Here is an 8,298-nt window from a genome sequence, read left to right as displayed (position 1 = left end):
TCTCGCCCGGCCACTCCTTTCGCTGGAACCAGACGCAGCTGTCTGTCCATCAACTGCGGAAAGGCAGAAATCTCAGGGGTTTGGAGAAGGTGGTGGGAGGGCGTTTTTATGCCGACTACGCGACGTTGGGGCTCGCTAAGAAATGGAAAAGAACGTCCGAGTCGCTAACTGACTGAGTTCCGAGCTCGCTTCACAACCTCCCCCGTCTCAGGCTCGATTCGGAGGCCGTTGAAGGAGTTGTTCGTGAAACGCCCCGGAGCTAATTCCGGCTTCATTAACCATACGGTGACGCTACGTGACTAATTTGCGTTAAATCCCAATGAGCCTTGCAGTGTGCGACTGTTTCATCATCGGTAAACAATTATAATATGAAGTTCGCACGCCGCCGGAGACGTGTCTTTCGATCAACAGATTGTCCACATCGCCCAGGGGCTCCTTGAGCTGCACAGCCGCCGCAATTCGCCTCACTCAGCCCCGGGAGAGAATCGGCGAAGCTCGAGTCAGGACTGCTGTGTCAGGATTACAGGATTCCGTGAAACCGTGGGATACCGGCAGATTGCATTGACATGCACAATCAACACCCACGAATCGTCGTCATAAGTGACTTGGGCATCTTGGGAAACTCGAGTTAATTACGCGAAGAAGAAGCAGCTCCGTCGTTCCTCGGAGCTTGAGAGAGGAGCTGGTAATCTGAAATGCAGCAACCGATGACGTCCACCGTGATTGCCTGATGACGTCGCGAAACCTCAGCGGAATGCTGCAATCGCACAATCGGAGGCGATCGTATCGGACAAAAGTTTCCACCGCGATATTATTCAGTCGGGGACCGATCGTCCTCGTTTCCAGCAGAAGATCTCGTAGCAGCGAATGCCCATGAGCTCGAGTTGCCATGGAGATATCCGGTGGAATCCACGTGCACGAGAGGGGATTGAGCCAGGGTTTAAACGGCACGCTCATCGATCATACTTCGTACACCATAGTTCTCGGCCAGACGGAAGAAAGTCAACCAGACGACGTGCTACCGGAGACGAAGTGCCCAACTGCGAAAGGCATAGGATCGCTTCCATCCCGGGAGATAGTCATCTAAACATAGGGGAACTTCGGGACCCCGCGGTCCCGTCAGAGATTAACAGCAATGATTATATATGCTGTTTATACGGCTGTGTTGCTCTAGCAGACGTCTGCCTATTGGGACGATCGCTCGCTATTTTCGGGAACAAAGACCAGACGCATAAAGGAATTTATCGCCTCACGATCTGTACAGGTAGGCTCTCTCTAAGGTATCATCCACTGATCGTCCGGGGAAGCGACGGGAAATCGACGGGGTAGAGAGCCGGCCGATAAACCATGCTCGGGACCAGCGCACAAGGAGACTGAAGACATCGAGGTGTGACCCGACGGAGCAGAAAAAATCGGAGAAACGTTCCCTTGGACGTGAGGGACCAAGTCAAGGACAAGAAGGAGAAGGCTACGATGGTTCATGTCCACGGAGATCTACACTACACATCGGTACTTGATCACATCGGTGTTCACGTTGCGAGAAGAGGGACGCGGAGGGACCCGGGTGGAAGACGGCGGAAAGGAGACGGAGTGCTGTGGGAGGTCGGGGGGAAATAAGAGAAAACATGTCTGAGACACGGAAATCACGGGCGCAATTCCGACGTCCCGAGGATGAACGAAAGTTCAGCGTCGACCTGGCCGCCAACGACGACATCAGGCCAGAAAACACGAACAACGAGATTAGAGCAGGAGAAGAATAGCAGGAAAAAGTCCGAGAAACACTAGAAGAGGGATCCGTGGGACACGGGGAGACGAGACAAAAGCTGCCCGTCGACTTCGTTTGAGCGGAAGGAGGGTTTCGCGGAAAGTAAGCGACCTCAGCCGGTCGCTTGCTCAAACGCGATCCCCAAGAAAAAAGTTGGCTTTGGAAACAAGAGGAAAACGCTGCTCAGCGAGAGCCGTGGCGGAAGACGGGCCGGCAGGAAGAGATATAAGTCAAAGAAAGAAAACGAGAGGGAGCCAAGACCGAAGGGTCTCTCAACGTCGAACCTCGTCGTCGACGACGACGACGACCTCCTCCTGGCAGGTCCGCTCCCATATAGCGGCAGGAAATCTTTCTCTCCTTTTTTCGAAGAGGCCACTAAGGAATACTTCGTACAATAATAAATTGTCGGAGCATGTTCTCCTCTTTGTGCTCTGCGTTAAAACCCTGTAGGCCAGCCTTCGACCTACTTGGCCGCCAGCCGAACCCTCATCCGTGGAGGGATACACGAGAATAGACGCAACCACTTGCGTCAGAAGACCGGAGGAGAAGGGGAGAGGAAGGGACCGACCGACCGGTCAGCCGACTGACTGCTCAGCGAGAATAGTCCGTCGAGTCCATTAACAAAAGGTCTTTCCTATATGTTGGAGTCGTTCCCCCGTCCTCGGCCCTCCCGGGCTAGCGAGGCGACTAACTCTTTGAGTCGTTCGCCGTGCCGCATTGCGAAGGCTCAATAATCAAATTAACTCGAGCGCGAACCGCACAAATCGGTCGCACGCGCAAGATTCCTCGTTCGTTTGCTCGCTCGCACATGTACGCAAAAGTACACCCGTACGGCCTGTCGTTGTCTCAGTCAGTGAGGCAGAATAGACGGTCGGTCGGGGCCCGGACGGGGAAAGATATACACTGCGACGAGAGGAGGGCAAGAGACAAAGAGTTAGTCTCTGTCCACTTCTGCACCGCCGTAAAAGACAGCTGTTGTAGGACAGCGACCAACTGCAGTCAGCCCGGGCATTCGAACTCCTGGCCGAGTAAGCAGCGGGCGGCGAGAAGCAAAACCCCGCGATGCCATAAATAAGAAGGAGCGGGGGTGCGGGGGAAGGAGGACAGTTCGAGCGAGCCACCGACAGACTGTCGACCGGTCATCCGGCCGTGGCCCTCGTGATTGTCGCCGCCTTCGTCGACGTAGAGGTCTTTCTCCGGCACGTCGTTGTCCTTCTTTTCGTATCATCATATCTTTTGCACCGAAGCAGCCCAAGAAGGACGAACGGTAGGAGTTGACCACGCTGAATTTTCCCCGCTGGTCGAATGCTCCTCCAAGCGGAGAACACCGGCCTTGGCAACGGTCGTTCGTGCGAACGCTCGGCAGAATGGAAGGAAATCGAGAAGAGCGACGTACAGCTCGGAGGAAAAAGTCAACCATCACAAAGCTTCTCCACCGGGGAACGCAAAGACAAATCTCTGTAAATTTCCACCTTGCCCGAGTTCTTTTTTCCCATTCGAGACGGAGAAGCGCGGAAGGGGCGTGCTTGGCAGAGGAGACGGCGAGAAGTAGGCGGTGAGCCGGACCACGATGGCAGCTCCGGGTGGGAGAAAAACGGAAAGTCATCCACAAGACTTCAATCAGAGTGGACCTACCTCCTCCTAACCTAGCGCACCGGCAAACGACCAACCGGCGAAGCAGCTCCGAAGCCGTTCGTCGAACAACTCCTTTGAGGGATCAGGGAAGCCAACGGAACTGTTTCCTTAGACCGCGTTGTTTCACGCCCCCCGATTGTTCGGCGCTCGTTCGACGTGGAACTCCGTGCAGCACTCCAAGATTATCTTCTATCGTCGGCGCCTCGGCCCGAGATTCAGCTGAGCTTGTGTGCGAAAAGTCCGCAATCACTGTGAGACTAGCGTACGGCGTGCCGTGGGGTCAAACCCCTTCCCCCCCTTCGCCCCCCTCCCTCCCCAAATAACAACAACGGGGTTCTGTGGCCGAAAGCATCTGCCGAGGCGGCGGCGCGGCGGTGGGAACGACGATCCCGCTGAGCACGTCCCGCTCAGGTACCGTTGCGAGCCGGCTAGCCGGCCGTCTGCCCTGCTCTCTTGTTGATTCGACGTTGTCAATAATGCAGCGGCCCTCCGCACCACTGGGGGCCGCAGATGGCGAGAGATTGAGACTTGGAGACCAGACCTCTGAAGAGGAGTGAAGCCGAGAGGAGAACTCCACTCGCGCTGTCCGCGAACAAGGAGTTCCCCATACGCAATGGAACCTTCACAACTGAGCCCGAGCCGGCGGACGGAGGGCCGGCTGGCTCCGAAGGTCCAGAGCCCGAGTCCAGGCTCCGAACGAAGTGAAACGGAGGCCGGAGTTCACATGGATAAGAACGGACTGGCCAAATTATTCCCGCGCCGCTTTGTCTCTCTCTCGCTTGCTTCCTTCTTATCCCCATCCCCCCCCCCTCTCCCCTGCCCTATCTCGCTTTTGTTTCGGTCTATCAACCTATCCGCCGCCCTTCCGAGGTTTCTTTTCCCCGCTCGCTGCGCTCCTCGCGGCTCACGTTCTTCTTCCGCTACTTTTTCGAGGAGGAAAGGAAGAAGAAGAAGAAGAAGAGAGACTAGGTTGACAGCACTACCTGACTCTAAGACTGGTCTGTATCCACGCTCCACTGCCTAACTCAGTCACTCATCGTCGAACGACAATTAGGTGGGCCTTTCTTCCTCTTGGTTTGGCTTTCCACCAGCGACACGCGGGGGTATTGGAAGCAGCAAAAACTGTCGCGGAACGCTCGAAATGAGAGATAAATAACTGGAGTCAAGCGCCGCTCACTGGGAGAGGCTCTGGACGACTCTGGAATCTTTGTTCAAACTCTCAAGGAGATCCCTAGAGGCATCTGCAATCAGTAACTTTCTGTCTAACCATCTGTTCCGCTGTCCGTCTATTCGTTTGTGCAAGCGTTGACAGCTTGGATGGGAGGAAGGAAACTTCGGGAGAAAGTCTCTCATCGGGGGAACGATACGCCTGTTCTTGAGTGGGGCTCCGAGCTCGTGTGGAACGCTTCCCCGGCTTTTCAAGGCCTTAGCTCGGATTTCTGGGCTTCGATCGAGGCTCGAAGCTAGGTCCTGATTCTCCCGAACATGGAATCGGGTTAATTCCCTCAAACCTGCCCGACTGCTCCCCGTCAACGACTCGGTGAGTTTGTCGGATGCCGTGACGATCGGGAATTGATTATTCGAGAGAAGCTTTCGCAACGAAATTCAGGCATCAATAATGGACTCTGCCAGCATTTTCCCGGATGGAAATCTCGTGGAATCGAAACCTTCCGGCCTTGGTGTGATGCTGAACCGTTCCCGTGTGGCCGTTCTTTCTGTTCTGCAGCAGCAGCAGCACGATCATCGTGCAGGACCGGAGCGTCAGACACGCCATGGTGTTGTGCATCGTTCTTTCACCAACAATGACGTCGAGTGTGTCTCTATTCCACTTTCATTGATGCCATTCATTCTAGGTAGCGACAGCGAGATCCACCCGATACAGGGCTCGATAACAGCGTGACAAATCTATTCGAACGGGCCGGCTCACGCGGATATCTCGTCAAAAAGAGAAATTGATCGCGACTCCGGGAAGAACATATGTCACAACATGATTACCCTTGTTGTCCGTGTGTCGGGTAATAGTTGCGAACCACTGCTGCTCTGTGGAGCCGACTGAGTGAGTCAGGTTGTTCGGACGCTGTCCCCAACGGGCCGTACATGCACGACGCTCCCCTCGAATCGGTGATAGATCTGATATCGCTGCAGCCAGTTGGCAGCACAGGATCGAAAACGCAGATGAGACTTATAACTCGGTCATCAGGAGAGCGGTTCGCCCGCTCGCTCGCTCGTTCGTCCGTCCGCCCAGTCAGTGGTCGACGTGCTCGTCGAGCGACGATGTGATGGAGTCCTCTCCGGTCTCTCAGTCTGTCGGTCCGACGATCCGATTCAGTTATTAGGGTTTTATCAAGTTCGTCGGATCTGGGCACGGTCGACGACTGCCAGCTTCCCGTCGGTGACTGGAGGAGCGGTTTGCGCACGCCGACCCGAGCGGGAGAGTGAGCGAGCGAGCGCGCGAGGCCGGCTAAATCGACATCGGGTAAAGGACCCACTTTAGGCAGCGGTGGCCAAGCTCCGTATTCTTCTCTTCAGATATCCACTTTAGCGGATTTTCCACCGTTTTCATTGCCGGCGAGGGCAGCGACCAGGGACCCGGAATGGGACGAAGCGACCACGGCGATGAGGGCTCCGGCAAGACGTCAGCATGGTCGAATGAATGAATGAATGGAGGCACGGCTCTCGATGAAGAGCTTGATTCTCTGCTCCCGGCGATCGGGGAAAACGGGAACGGAGGCGGGAAAAAGGTAAATAATTTCTCGGGCTCAAATGCCTCGGATCATGTGTCCTTGCGCTGGAGCCTGGAGCCCATTTGCTACGAGAGGAAGTCATCTTTGGACATCGAGCACAATCGATTAAGCACGATTTTCCACTCGTCCAGAAATCGATGGGTCGAGGGAAAACTCAGACACCGGAGGGTCGGGAGAATCTTCAGCAATTCCATTGGGAGCGGAGCGGCAAAGATTTCACCCGTAAATCAGGTCTGGGACGTTCCGCGCACAAAAAAAGATGGTGTTGTATACGGCGAGGGAACGAGTGGAGCAGGGGAGCGGCGAACACCTGGGCAACGATTTGCATTTTCACATCATTTCCCGTTTGAGGGTTTGCTCGGTGGTCTGTTCGGTCGACTGACTGGCTCTTCAGAGCGGGGTCTGGGCTCTCGAGGAAAAAAATCGAAACTATCTCTTCCAGCCCGTTTACTCGAATGCATGATTTCGGCGACCGGTCATATGGCAACCGGTCGGTCTGGCGTTCGTCAGGACGGGAATTCTACCGAAATGCCTCGCACGTCACATGTCCGCTCATAGGTCAGTCACGCCCATACGAGTTTCCCGTCCGGCTCGAGCGATGCACGAAAGCCCGGGGCGGGCGACCATCGCGCTCGACCATTCCCCGTGGAACGTTGCGGATAAAAACATTAGGGTCCGCGAGACGAGACTCCGGACTGTAGAGAATAGTCAAGCCCGGGGAGAAGTTTCGGTTTTTCCCCTCCGTCCGCTTCATCATCTGCTTGATTTACCAAGCGAGCGCCGTTCCGCATCGGTACCCATGAGGCATTCCTCGCAAGGTCGCAGAGCATTCCTCTCTCCATACAGGTGGTGTGATCGAAAAAATGAAACCGAAGACGGGGAAAAGTTCGAGTAGATCTTCTCCCAAAGTTCTCCGGGTCTGAGCATCCGTCGGGCGAATAGGTTGGCTCCGGTGTCGGGCTGGGATCGATCCCGCGCCGTTACGGCTGAGTTACGGCCAAGTTTGGTCAAGATTGGAGGTGGTTGCACTGATATGCCGGTCTCTTAACGGCCGGCGCCGACGTCGAGCTCGCCACCTGACTCTGACTGCAACTCGACCCTGTCAGGTTAGGCCATTCGAGACCATTGATTCGCTGCTTCCGGTCAAGATCCGAGGGAACCGAGGACTTCTCACAGGGGAACGGAGCCACCCACCGCTCGCTTGCATTTACTGCTCTGGTGACCGTGGGAGCTCCGGGGGGAGCGGTCGTCGACACCTTTTACAACAAGTGGTAACGACAACCAAAAAGCAACCGAATCGTTCGGTAGCACTCAGGCTTCGAGGGGAACTGCCCTTGTGGTTGAGAACTTGAGGAAGGAAGGAAGCGGATGGTAAGTGCGGGGAACGAGATGGAGGAACAGAGAAGCGGTTCGTCAGCTCTGCAGCCGCGGAGATGTCGGAACGCTTGGATATCATAGACGTTCTCCTTCGGACCGATACGTTTGAGGGAATCCTCCCCTAGATCCGAGCCGCGGGTACAGTTCTCGACGGTCGACCGGTCAAACGAATGACGGAGGGCGCGATCGTTTTTTCGCGCGACCCCACGGCTGAATCGGACGAGCATCGTCGTCGTTCTGCGGTTTCTCAGTGCTGTTACAACTTGGAAAATAAGTGAAAAGGGAGAAAACGGGGAAGATGGATGATGGAATCCCTGACAGGACAAGAGGAGGAGGGGAGGGGGAAATTCTGAGGGAAAAAAGATGGAAAAAGAAAAGGTGAACGAAATGTGGGAACGACACCCGAGATGCATTCTCTGGATCCCGTCGAGTTTTTCGTTCGTCCTGCTCCTTCGTTCCCTGTCCTATGTGATCCTTTTCCCATCCGCTACCGCACAAGCATGAGACGTCCGCAGAGTTCTTTCCGCCCTTTTGTAAAATCCTCCCGTTTGCACACATATCCCTCGGAGCGAGTCGGCACTAGTCACAGGAGGGGTGAAGAAAACGGAGCCGCGACGAGGAGCAATCAGGGACTCCTTGCTCCTAGGCGAAAGAGAATGAGAGAGACCCAACTTCTCCCTCTCGGCCCTTCATTAATTCGAACAAGATCCACCACCACTGCTGGCCGTGCTGCCAGCTCCACGAGATTTTCTTTAACTTTCCATTCTGCCCGCTTTC

This window comes from Galendromus occidentalis, unplaced genomic scaffold (genome assembly GCF_000255335.2).
Source record: "Galendromus occidentalis unplaced genomic scaffold, Mocc_1.1 scf7180000077463, whole genome shotgun sequence".
Classification (NCBI taxonomy): domain Eukaryota; kingdom Metazoa; phylum Arthropoda; class Arachnida; order Mesostigmata; family Phytoseiidae; genus Galendromus; species Galendromus occidentalis.
Note: the sequence above shows the minus strand (reverse complement) of the source record.